This window comes from Dromiciops gliroides, chromosome 3 (genome assembly GCF_019393635.1).
Source record: "Dromiciops gliroides isolate mDroGli1 chromosome 3, mDroGli1.pri, whole genome shotgun sequence".
In the NCBI taxonomy this organism is placed as follows: domain Eukaryota; kingdom Metazoa; phylum Chordata; class Mammalia; order Microbiotheria; family Microbiotheriidae; genus Dromiciops; species Dromiciops gliroides.
The window spans coordinates 409806189-409820132 of record NC_057863.1 but is presented as its reverse complement, the minus strand read 5'-3'; the positions used below and the strand labels follow the sequence as shown (position 1 = coordinate 409820132).

Here is a 13944-nt window from a genome sequence, read left to right as displayed (position 1 = left end):
ACTCTCCACAGTCAGATGATCTCCCCCATAAGTCCTGTATATAAAAGTATCTGCCTATCTCCTGCTCAAGGAGATAGGTGTCTCAGAGCCATGCCTCTGTGCCATGCCTTTTCCCCATGAGAAGTCCAAGGATTTCTCTCTTGGTTTTCTTTCCCTAGCCCCTAAATAAACTATTATTTTATTCTAATTGGTTTTGTGTGCAAGAGGGTGTAATTCTTTAAAGAGGAATTCCTAAGAACCCATGTCCCAAACCCCTACTCCAAATCCCTACCCCTATCCCCAAACCCCCACCCTATTTCCCCATAACAGTTGGTATATGGCTAGTGATGATGGAGGACAAAGGCCACAATGAGGAGAAAGCACACACTAACAGTAAGGTATAGGCCAATCAGCAGTCATGTGGTGGACATTAATGAGCATGTAAAAAAACAGTGTTGGGCAGGAGCAAGGGAAGCTGAGAGGCTCACCTGGGGCCTCCCCACCCTGTGTAAGGTGATTGTGGCATGTGGTAAAAATTATTTGTGGTAAAGATTAATATCGCAAGTTTTAGCTGAATCATTTGGGAGGGGCCACACCTGGCCCACCCTGAGATTATGTATGCTACTGAGGTCAGAAGGAGAACTCTCCATGAGCAGCTTTTGAAGGACCTCCCTTTTTGGGGGAGGAAAGATTGAACGCAACCTGAAGGATGGGGGGGGGGGGCGGGGCAATCCTAAATGGTGATTTGCGAGAACACCATGATCATACAATATCCAATGGTGCAAAGTGATTGATACTGATGTATTAATATTAGATCTAAGGTAGTATTTTTTATTTAAATCATATTAGCTGAGCTTCTCATTTTTACCTCCAGGCAACACACCACACAGGCAACCTAACTCTTTGTTTGTTTGTTTTTGTTTTGTTTTGTTGGGTTTTTTGTGGGGCAATGAGGGTTAAGTGACTTACTCAGGGTCACACAGCTAGGAAGTGTCAAGTGTCTGAAGCCAAATTTGAACTCAGGTCCTCCTGAATTCAGGGCCAGTGCTTTATCCACTGACCCACCTAGCTGCCCTCACTAACACTTTCAAGAAGAAGGAAAAAAAAACACCTCATAGAACTTGTATTTCATATTTCATTATAGCAAAGTTCCTTTAATGGGTTCCATGCCCAAGGTCCCAGAGTGACTGGTAGCAAGGACTAGCACACAAGATCCCTTACCCCCAGAGAAACACTCATAGTGTATGTAAACCCTACTCCCTTCCCAGGGCATGAAGGGAAAGAGACATGGGACATCTAACCTCGAAGTCATCCCATTCTGCCATAATGAAGTCCTCCCTGTCACTTTTTCTGTTCATTCTCCAAGTACTATTGTGTTATTTAAACCAGAATTACAAGCACCAGCAATGAAAGGTCCATTTCTCTCTACTTTTATTTGCAGACAGCCCCCAAATGGGAGTGAAACTAAGAGCTGCAAGTTTAGCTGATATGATTCGGCTGACTCAACTACTCTGGATCTGATACTACTACTGCTTGTTCCCAGCATTTATAGGGTGATATTGCTGCCTTTCCTGCCAGTGAAGTTTAGCTGCTGTACTACCTTCCTTCCTTAATGCTCTCATTGCTTGCTCTGTGACTTTTTCTGTCAATGTTAGGGAAGGTCTGATCCCAAATACTGTTATGGAAGGCATTTAAAATGTATGGTTTCTCTTTTGATCCTCACAACAAGCCTATCACGTGGGGAGGGGGGTACTGGGAAGGGTACTATTGTTTATGGATGACTTGTTGGTTGCATCAAGTCCTGGACTCATGGGTCACACAGGAAAAACCAAGTGGATAAAGGGGACAGTTAGGAAGAAATAGACACAGAGAAAACTCTCCAGATAGCCATATTTGGTCCCTTCCTCTTTTTTCCAGCCACAGTTTATAAGGGGTCCACCTAACACTAGCTTAAGGGATCAGACTCTCCATGCTTTTATATTCTGCCTGCAGGCAGCATCACAGTGGGAAAAAGGCTATTTGACTTGACACCAATTGCTACCTTCCTATGTAAAAGATAAACTTCCCTACCTAAGGGTGGCAACCACAAATTGAATGTTTTCTTGATGAATTGCCTCTCATCACTCTAAGGACATGTCCAAATTCCATGATCCTCTGTAGTTCCTTGGATGATGAGTTCCCACCCTGGGGAATGAGTACCCCTGGGTAGTACACGAAGCTTATCAAGTGGGGAGGGGTATGAATTTAGACTAAATATTAGAATGTAATCTCCTTGAGAGTACAAACCGTATTGTTTTCTGGAGTTTGTATCCCCAAAACTGAGGACCATGTTTCATTGATATTCTTTTCTTTTCCTCTTTGATTCATTATTACTACTACCCTACTCCTTCCAACTCTCACTTCATCAAATAAAAACTCTCCTTTATAAATATAATTATGACTACTACAAAGTAAGTACTTAATAAATTCTCTGTCTACCTTTCTCTTTACAGGTATCTTTATAAATCATGATGTGATCCTACTGAAATATGCAATAGAGTTATTGAAAAAAAATTGTGGTTTGGAGGGAGAGCAGTGAAAAGTCAGGGACATTATAGTACATCTAAAAATTCTGAAAGAGAATTGAAGGGATAGTTTCTACTGACCAAAATTAAATTAATGACGTTTGGACACAAATACTTTTCATATTGAGCTAGAAAAAAATTGGAAACAATGAACCAAGGAAAGGTGAGTTAATTGTTCTCTCCCAAAACCAGAAATTCCCAATTAATTTCCAATCAATGAAGATCCAATATTTTTATATACCCTTGGAGTATATGCCATCCTTATTAAATGTGCTCACAAGGTAATACCACTTATAACAATTTATCACAGTGAATCATAATTTTCAGTCCTATTCCCAATCAAATCCAAAACAGTGAATAAACTGAATTTAATGTGTGTGTGTGTCTTTTTAAAAAATGTTATCAGGAATAAAACTGTTGGTTAGCCAGAAACAGAATCATTGATCTACCTTATTTGACTGTTCTAATAAACTTCATTGTTCCAATAATTTCTTTTTGTCGAGGCAATTGGGGTTAAGTGACTTGCCCAGGGTCACACAGCTAGTAAGTGTCAAGTGTATGAAGCCAGATTTGAACTCAGGTACTCCTGAATCCAGGGCCAGTGCTCTATCCACTGTACCACCTAGCTGCCCCTCTCTAATAAACGTTTAACAACTTTGTGATACTCAAAAAAGTTATTAAATTTTTCTTTATGAAAATAAAATTAAACTTTTATTTCAGAAATGCATATTCCTGGTAAACTCTAGAATTTATTTCCTTTCATACTGAATGGGGATTTTCAAGGAAGATTTCACGGGATCATAGATTTAGAGCTGGAACAATTCTTTTGAAGTCTTTGAGTCCAGTCCTCTTGTTTTGCAGATCAGGAGACTGAGACACAGAGAGAATAATTGACTTGCCCAAGGTCACTCAGCTAGTAAGTGCCTAAAGTGGAATTTGGACTCAGACTTCTTGACTCTAGGTCTCTGCCCTCTGTACGACGCCAAGGAGGTCAAGGATCAAAAACAGGTTGAGAACTGCAATCTTATACTGTGTTGGAGTCAGTGACAAATTACTTTCTATCCAGTTTCTTTTTTCAACGCAGTATTCTTTATCAGTCTCAAAATTACCACATTCTTCATGTTAAAATTTCTAAAATTATAGTTTATTTTACATGAGTTACATTTTAGATTGGTGGCTTTTGAATGAAATTTTAGATAAATACTCCAGTCTCATTAGGCATACATGTAAATTATCTGCTTATGGATGGGAGAGGGCTAAGGGGAACACATTGCTTCTGGGAAGATTTCTATACATGCCTAATGTAATCTATCCATGTGAATTATTATTATCCCAGTCAGAGTGAAGCTTGTTTATCTTATCTCCAAAGACTGAAGGCATACCTTATTTAAGGTCTATGCTCTGACTGGAAAGAGCCAACCATGTCCACAGCCCAGCCCCTTGCTCTCACCTCTAGTCCAATCTATCCTTAAGTCATACTGAAAACAACCCTTTACAAAACTGGCTTATCAATAACCATCAGCCTTGGATCTACATTTGCCTAGAGGATGACTTACCATGATCATGAAACTGCTCACACATGGCCCATTGGGCTTTTAAAAATATATTATTAAATTTCATGTCTTATCCAATGAACTCCTTGGGAATTTACGCCCTACCTGGCAATAGTTGCTATGTGTGTGGGGGTGGTGCTGGGGGTGGAAGGGATGTCTTTATTAAAATAGCATTAGTAATACCACTAAAGAACATTTAAATATCCTGATGTGCAGTCTTTAATATAGTTCTGCCCTGAACAGTTTAAAAAACAAACCAACCCATTTTTCTGAAGAGAACCAAGCTGTTAATTTATTTTGTTGTTGGTCAGTCAGATCCGAATTTTTTTTTTTTGGCTGTTGGTGTTAAAATTTGGTTCATATTATTTTTTATAGTATTTTATTTTTTCCCAATTACATGTGTAGTAGCAGCTTGGTAGGCCTGGGTCCAGTTTGGGATGCTCTGACCCTGAGGAGGACACTCTGACCATGGAAAAATATGGTTGATCAGTCTGCTGGAGTCAGTTAGAGATTACTCTTTCCTTGGAGAAGCAAAAGTAGTTAATTGACCAGATACTGGTTAGTCAAACAGATAACAATGCAGATATGTCATGGACACCCAGAAAGCTGGGCACCTTGATTTTTTTTTTTTTTTTTTTTTGCAGGGCAATGAGGGTTAAGTGACTTGCCCAGAGTCACACAGCTAGTGTCAAGTGTCTGAGGTCGGATTTGAACTCAGGTCCTCCTGAATCCAGGGCCGGTGCTTTATCCACTGTGCCACCTAGCTGCCCCTGGAACCTTGAAATTTATAGCATGAGCTTAGTTGGGAGCCAGTAGTGTTTGCTATGTGATTAGGACCAGGTAGTGACAATAATCTCAAGTTAGAAATGTGGAATTTTTATTATCCATGTATCCCACTCCCCAAATACCTAGCATCATCATTTTCCAAACTGCTGTAACTTTTCAGTCCTAAGTCTCTCCCTGCCACCCCCTTCTCTCCGCTATAAAACTATCACCTTCTTCTTTGTTCAGGGAATTGAAGTTTAGACTTCTCCCAGCCATACATCTATGTGCTGACTGATTGAGGAACGTGCCATAAATCTGTTGCTCCCCAGGAATTGAAGTTTAGACTATTTCTCCTGGCCATACCTCTGTGTGCCAAATAATAAAAACTTTCACTTAAATTTTTAACTGGATCATATGTGTGAATAATTCTTTAAAAGAGGAATATTTTCAGACCCAGTTTTGTGGTGATACATATAAAGATACTTTTCAATGTTGATTTTTGTAAGATTTTGAGTTCTAAATTTTTCTCCCTCTCTCCGTTCTCTCCCCCCTCCCCAAGACAGCAAGCAAGTCTATATAGGTGATATAGTACGATTATTTTAAACATATTGGTCATGTTGCAAAAGAAAAATCAGAACAAAAGGGAAAAACCATGAGAAAGAAAAAACAAAACAAAAAAAAAGTGAAAATAGTATACCTCCATCTGCATTCAGACTCTATAGTTATTTCTCTGGATCACATTTGGTATCATAAGTCTTTTGGAACAGATCTAATTCTTTAAGGTCAAATTTGGCGTTTTTCTTGGCAAAGATAATGGAGTGGTTTGACATTGCCTTCTCCAACTCATTTTACAGATAAGGAAACTGAGGCAAAAAAGGTTAAGTGATTTGCCAGAAGTCACATAGCTAGTAAGTGTCTGAGGCTGGGTCTGAACTCTGGTCTTCCTGACTTCAGGTCCAGAGCTCTGTCCACTGAGAGACTTAACTACTCCTTAACTCAATTGGTGGCAGGTTATTGTCTAGAGCTCCAAGTTTCTAGCAGAACATTAGGGAATTAAGGAGCTATTGAGTTTACAGTAATAGTCAATGTAAACTAGCAAAGCAATACTGCCTGAATGACACTGAGGCAGTTTTCCTTAAGGAAATCCTTCTAGTTTTACTATCTTGCAAATAATGGATGTTGCTAAAGTGCACACGACACTTATCTGTGACACTAAAAATTCTGTAGACTATGATTGCTTATGTGAGAAAATAATGGTCTTTTTTTGGGGGGCCCCCCACTTGAAGGAGCCTTGCCTGACCTCTTGTAAGGCCAGCCCAGAGTCAATAGAATTGCAAAAAAAAATATAGATTGACTTTCCTGACTACCTAAAGGAAGTTAACTCACCTAGGAGACCCCCCAAGTCATGTCAATCAATGCTATTAGCTCTGATCAATGTGCAGTGACCCACCTCTACCTGAGAAGAGATAAAAATCCATGGGTTAGGGGGATGGCTCTCTTCTCTCCCCTTCTCTTCTTGCTGTGCCTCTCTCTATCCTGGGATTTTATGCTGGGCCTGGGACACTGGAGGAGGCAACCACATGTCACCCCTCTTTTCTAACTAGATATGTACGGATTCTAATTCTGAGCAATGTGCTCTCTCTCTCTCTTTACTAACATTTAATATGCTTTAATAAATGCTTAATGCCAAAGACTGGTGCTATAGCCTCTAATTTATAAGTAGTAATATATTAGAAACACCAGCTAAGTTCCCTAAAACCTAGAACAGAGATAGTCACCCCCATATATTTTCTTTTTAAAAAAATTTTTAGAAATTTTTTTATATACCATTGGGGGGGGGGGCAATGAGGGTTAAGTGACTTGCCCAAGGTCACAGGGCTAGTAAGTGTAGTGTCTTAGGCCAGATTCAAACTCAGGTCCTCCTGAATCCAAGGCTGGTGCTTTATCCACTGCACCACCTAACTGCCTCCCCCATATATTTTTGAATAACATACTTATATATGCCTAAGGAAAACTGAACAGTTTTTAAAATGTTGACCATTAAATCATTATTGATTAGAGAAATGCAAATTAAAACAACTCTGAGGTACCACTTCACACCTATCAGATTGGCTAATGTGACAAAAAAGGAAAATAATAAATGTTGGAGGAGCTATAGAAAAACTGGAACACTAATGCATTATTGGTGGAATTGTGAACTGAGCCAGCCATTCTGGAGAACAATTTGGAACTATGCCAAAAGGGCTATAAAACTGTTCATACCCCTTGACACAGCAATACCACTACTAGGTCTATATCCCAAAGACATCATTAAAAAAAGGGGAAAGGACCCGCATATACAAAAATATTTCTAGTAGCTCTCTTGGTGGTGGTAAAGAATTGGAAAATGAGGGGATGCCCTTCAGTTGGGGAATGGCTAAACAAGTTGTGGTATATGAATGTAATGGAATACTACTGTGCTGTAAGAACTGATGAGCAGACAGATTTGAGAAAAAACCTGGAAAGACTTAAGTGGACTGATGCTGAGGGAAGTGAGCAGAGCCAGGAGAACATTGTACACAGTAACAGCAACATCTTGTGATGATCACCTGTGACAGACTTAGCTCTTCTTAGCTAAGTCCAATTATCCAAGATAATTCCAAAGGACTCATGCTGGAAAATGCTCTCCACATCCAGAAAAAACAACTGTGGAATCTGAATGCAGATTGAACCATACTATTTGTACTTTTTTTTTCTTTTTTGAGGTTTTCCCCTTTTTTTCTGATTCTTCTTTCACAACATGACTAATGCAGAAATATGTTTAATGTGATTATACATATATAACCTATATCAGATTGCTTTCTGTCATGGGGAGGGGGAAGGAAGGGAGGGAGAAAAATTTGGAATCGAAAACCTTATAAAAACACATGTTGAAAACTATCTTTACATGTAACTGGAAAAAATAAAATGCTATTAAGATAGAAAAAAATACTAACCATTGTAAGTAGTCAAACCTTTTTTAGTCCCCCCCCCCCTTTTTGATAATGAAAAAGAAAGAAGGGACAGCATTTAATCACTTTCCTGAATGCCATCATAGACACATTCTGCTAAACTTTCTTAGGCTAGGCCAGGCAAAAAGAAAGAAAGAACAACTCAAAACATATATCTTAGAAACAAATCCTCTAAAATCCCATCCCAACTTTAAAAATCAATGATGGGAGCGGGGGGGGGGGGGGCAACTAGGTGGCACAGTGGATAAAGCACTGGCCCTGGATTCAGGAGTACCCGAGTTCAAATCCGACCTCAGACACTTGACACCAGCTGTGTGACCCTAGGCAAGTCACTTAACCCCCATTGCTCCCCCCACACACACACAAAATCAATGATGGGGGGCAGCTAGGTGGTGCAGTGGATAAAGCACTGGCCCTGGATTCAGGAGGACCTGAGTTCAAATCCAGCCTCAGACACTTGACACTTATTAGGTGTGTGACCCGGGGCAAGTCACTTAACCCCAATTGCCTCAAAAAAAAGAAAAAGAAAAAAAGAAAAAGAAAAATCAGTGATGGAGGAACACCTAGGTGGTGCAGTGGATAGAGCACAGGCCCTGGATTCAGGTGGACCTAAGTTCAAATGTAGCCTCAGACACTTGAAACTTATTAGCTGTGTGACCCTGGGCAAGTCACTTAACCCTCATTGCCCCACAAAAAAACAAAACAAACAATAAACAAAAAAATCAATGATGGACAATCTAAGGCCATCCCAGTTCTTAAATTTAAAGGGAGGCTTGTCAAAATTCTGACCCTGCCCAGTCTATTCTGGGCTCCAGAAGTGACCATGCTTCTACTCACATCTTTATGAGATGCCATCCACCATAATTATTTGTTTTGGAACTTTAATCCCAGAATGGATGTTGCCCTTCTGTGGCAGGAGGGGGTAAACAACAGTCTGTAAGGACTTGCCCAGGATAGCAAATAGGCTCTACTTCATCTGAACTTCAAAGATCCTGGTGAAATGCCAAAAGGTGGGGACAGGAGCTACTCAGCTCAAAGCTGTAGGATAAGAGAATTCTAAATTATTTTCATTTGTCCTTTCCTCCCAAGAAAATCCAAACAGAATTTCTTTAGGGTTCATTTTTCCTTTCTCAACTTCCATAAACCATGAGACTCTAACTCGATTCATAGATGAAGTCTCTCAGCCACCATTATACAAACTTCCCATTTTGGATTCCTGGCTAACTATGAGCTCACCTAATTCAGCAGATCAATTGATAATGTATTATTGGGAAAAGCAAAAGGAGGCAGATTAGACCTGGTTTTCTGAGTGACCCTTAATTTCCTTATCTATAAAATGGGTGAAATAATAGCATCTGCCTCCCAGGGTTGTTGTGAAGATCAAATGAGATAATAATTGTGCATAGCACAGTGCCTGGTACATAATAAGTACTATATAAATGTGAGTCATCAGTGATAGTAGCTTACATTTATATAGTTGAACTTTTTCACTTTAAAAATAAGTTTTTGTGATGAATTTTTAAATTGTTAACACAATATTGGGGGCAGGTAGGTGGCACAATGGATAAAGCACCGGCCCTGGATTCAGGAGGACATGAGTTCAAATCTGACCTCAGACCCTTGACACTTACTAGCTGTGTGACCCTGGGCAAGTCACTTAACCCCCATTGCCCGACAAAAACAAAACAAAACACAATATTAACATTTCCATATAAAAAGAAGGCAGGAAAAAGAATGTTCAAGAAACTGTGAACCTAGTGAATACACTTGGAGGGGTTTTTTTATATATTAAATTTTACATGGTAGTACCAACATTGCTCTACTTGTATATGTATTCCCTTCCAAACGACCACATGTTCTATTCTATGTATTTTGTTTGGTTTTTTTTTTTGCAGGGCAATGGTGGTTAAGTGACTTGCCCAGGGTAACATAGCTAGTTAAGTGTCAAGTGTCTGAGGTCGAATTAGAACTCAGATCCTCCTGAATCCATGGCAGGTGCCTAGCTGCCCCTATTCTGTGTATTTTGAATGTTTTATTAATATTCTTTCCTTTTTCTCTTTGCTTCACTATCACTACCTCCTATTCTTTCCCTCCAAGTCTCCTTCCACCACACCAAATAAAACTGTCCTTTATAAAAATCAGTATAATCGAGCAAAAGAAATCTGCATCATATTACTTGGCATCAGTTCATAAAAGTCTTCCCATGTTTCTTTAAACATAATCTTTTCCTCATTTCTTGCAGTTTAATAATATATTGCATAACATTCTTATACCATAATTTGTTCAGCCATTCCTCAATAGATGGGATCCATTTTATTTCCAGTTCTAAGCTTTTTTAAAGTGCTACTATAAATATTTTTATACACATGGATACCTTCCCTTGCTTTGATCTCTTTGTGATACATGCCTAGTAGTTGTGTTGCTGAAACAAAGGGAATGTCCAATTTTTGAAGTGCAGATCCAAATTGCTTTCCAAAATGGCATATCCACCAACTTTATGTGTCCACAATGAATTATTTTTTCTGGGCTTCCACAAGACCTCCAACAATTGCCATTTTCTTTTTTGTCACCTTTGCCAATCTGAGTGTAAGATGAGACATCAGAACTGTTTTCATTGTTTTCTCATAGTATTAGCAATCTAGAGCATTTTTTCATATGCCTTTCTTCCCTTTAAAAAGATCCCTTGTTGTTATTTTTTAATCTATTCCTTCCACTACTTCTTCCCTCCAGCTGAGCAATTTAAAAAAACTGTGAGTAGAACGGGTAAGATCTGTGGGATGTTGTGGAGGTAGACATGGTAACATTTGACTAGATATATGAGGTGAAAGAGAATGAGAATGAGAATATGTGCAATTATTTTGAAATGTTTAATAGGAAATTGGTGATCTGGGGACTGGAGAGACTAGAGCTAGATATACACATCTGTGAGTCATATGCATAGAAGTGACCATTAAAACCATGGCTAGGTGGCACAATGGTTACAGTATTGATCTTAGAATCAGGATAACCCGAATTTGCATCTTGCCTCTTCCTCAAGGGGAATTGCATCAATGGTAATCTGCATCCTCATAAAGACTGGACTCGGGGGCAGCTAGGTGGCACAGTGGATAAGGCACCAGCCCTGGATTCAGGAGGACATGAGTTCAAATCTGACCTCAGACACTTGACACTTAGTAGCTGTGTGACCCTGGGCAAGTCACATAGCCCTATTTGCCTCAGCTTCCTCATCTGTAAAATGAACTGGAGAAGGAAACAACTAGGCACTTCAGTATTTTTGCCAAGAAAACCCAAATGGGGTCATGAAGAATCAGGCACAACTGAAAAATGACTCAACAACAACAAAAACTTGTTATGACTATTATACCCTCTGAAGAGGTAAAGACAATTGGACAGAAACTGCAGGACAGTTATTTCACTTTCACCTCTGACCTATGTCATCTGCATAATTTACAAGTCTAGATCTTTTGGCAAGTCAGGTAATGGCTTGGACTTCCATAATCTTTGGCTGAATCAGCCTCTTGGCAGTAGCTATTTTCTACTCCAGGAATGTGATGTCAAAATCTCTGGGCAACTTCAGCTCCCAGCCTCTCAAGTTCACAAGGTTAATGACCCAGCTAGGAATATCCATTTCTCAGGATTGCCTTTGGGTGATCTGGGTTTGGGGAAAGAAACAACTGAAGAGACACCCTGAGGTTAAGGTCCAACTCAAACTCAATTGCTCAAGCTCAACAAACATTTATTAAGCACCTACATATGAATACAATGGAATACTATTGTGCTGTAAGAAATGATGAGCAGGAGGAATTCAGAGAAACCTGGAGGGTCTTGCATGAGCTGATGATGAGTGAGATGAGCAGAACTAGAAGAACATTGTACACAGTATCATCAACATTGAGTGTTGATCTACTGTGATGTACTATATTCTTCTCACCAATGCAATGGCACAAAAGAGTTCCAGGGAACTTGTGATGGAAGAGGATCTCCAGATCCAAGAAAAAAAAAAAAGAACTGCGGAGTATAGATGCTGAATGAACCATACTATTTCTTTTGGTTTTGGTGCTGTTGTTTTTTCTATTTTGAGGTTTTTCATCATTGCTCTGATTTTTTCTCTTATAACATGACTAATGCAGAAATATGTGTCTATACATATAGACACATAATAACATATATATATATATATAACCTATATCAGATTACCTGCTGTCTAGGGAAGGGGGGAGGGAGGGGAGGGAGGGAGAAAAATCTGAAATTGTAAAGCTTGTATAGACAAAAGTTGAGAACTATCTTTACATGTAATGGAAAAAAAATAAAATACTTTATTAATTTAAAAAACAAATAAATATTAAGCACCTACTATGTATTTTTGTATTGGACTAGGCATTGAGGGATACAAATTTTTAAAAATGAAAGTTCTTGCCCTCAAGGAGTTTACCTTCTATCAAAGAGAAAAATCTCGGGACGGCTAGGTGGCGCAGTGGATGAAGCAAGGGCCCTGGAGTCAGGAGTACCTGAGTTCAAATCCGGCCTCGGACACTTAACACTTACTAGCTGTGTGACCCTGGGAAAGTCACTTAACCCCAATTGCCTCACTAAAAAAACAAAACAAAACAAAAAACAAAAAGAGAAAACTCTCTCTCTCTCTCTCTCTCTCTCTCTCTCTCTGTTAATATTTATATACACATATTTGGGAAAAAAAAATAGATAATGGTCAGTAAACATTCATTAAGAACTTACTATATTCGGGGCAGCTAGGTGGCGCAGTGGATAGAGCACCGGCTCTGGAGTCAGGAGTACCTGAGTTCAAATCCGGCCTCAGACACATAACACTTGCTAGTTGTGTGACCCTGGGCAAGTCACTTAACCCCAATTGCCTCACTAAAAAAAAAAAAAAAAAGAACTTACTATATTCGAAGCACTGGAAATACAAAAAGTCAAAAGGTAGTCCCTGCCCTCAAGAAGTTTATAATCAAATGGATCATAATACCCAATGTAAAATACAAAGTAAATTTGACCGGGGGTAGGGGAGAAAGCATTAACCTTTGGGAGAATAAGGAAAAGCTTCAAGCAGTGAATGAGTAAAGTTTTTAAGTCAACAAGGGATTCTAAGAGCAAAAGTTAGGGTGAGAGTGTTTTCCAGCCTGGACTATTAGTACAATAGTGCAGAAGGGGGAAGAAGAATGTTGTATGTGAGAAACAGCAAGTCTAGTTTCACTGGACTGTACAATGCTGGAAAGGGGAAAATGTATATGTTTACAAAGTGAGGTTGGAGTAAGGACATAAAATACTTTCAATGGGGGCAGCTAGGTGGTGCACTGGATGAATCACCGGCCCTGAATTCAGGAGTACCTGAGTTCAAATCCGGCCTCAGACACTTGACATTTACTAGCTGTGTGACCCTGGGCAAGTCACTTAACCCCCATTGCCCCACAAAAAAAATAAATAAAATACTTTAAATGTTAAGTATAGGGATTTCCAGCTAAGATGCATGTCTAAATAGGGACAAAACAGGTTAGTTCCCACATATCTACTCAAGCAAAAAGCTTAAAAAATAGCATCAGGCTGAATAATTGGGTTGTTAGTTGAGGCTGTGGAGAGAGTGCTGTAGAGAAAGTGGTCAGAAAGATCTGAATTCAAATCTAGACTCAAACCCTTATTAGCTGTGTGAGCCAGTGCAAGTCACTTAACTTCTGCTTGCTTCAGTATCCTCATTTTAAAAGTAGGGATCATTATAGCACCTCCACCCTGCAACCTGGGTTGTTATGAAGGTCAAATGAGATAATATTTGTAAAGTATTTAGCACAGTGCCTGGCACATAGCAGACATTGCTATTATTATGACAAATTAGTATTATTATTGTAACGATTGGAATGACGCCACCTGCTGGATACTTACTGTAGAAGAGTTCTGCCCATGAAGGGAAGGTCTTTGAGGGCAAGACCAGGAGTCAGGAAGTGACGCGGGCTAGTGGGAGGAGGAAGGAAGAGACTGGCGCTCAGTCTCGCTCTCTTTTCCTCTGGACTCTGGTGGAGAAGGGAGCTAGAAATGTGCTCTCCCTTTAATAGATAGAAATCTAGGCCTTTTTCTCTCTCTTTA

General features: G+C 39.5%; 1 pseudogene; it reads right to left on the bottom strand.

The window, feature by feature from the left end:
- Positions 1-13944, bottom strand: part of LOC122747715 — a 55631-nt pseudogene that overhangs the window by 13719 nt on the left and 27968 nt on the right.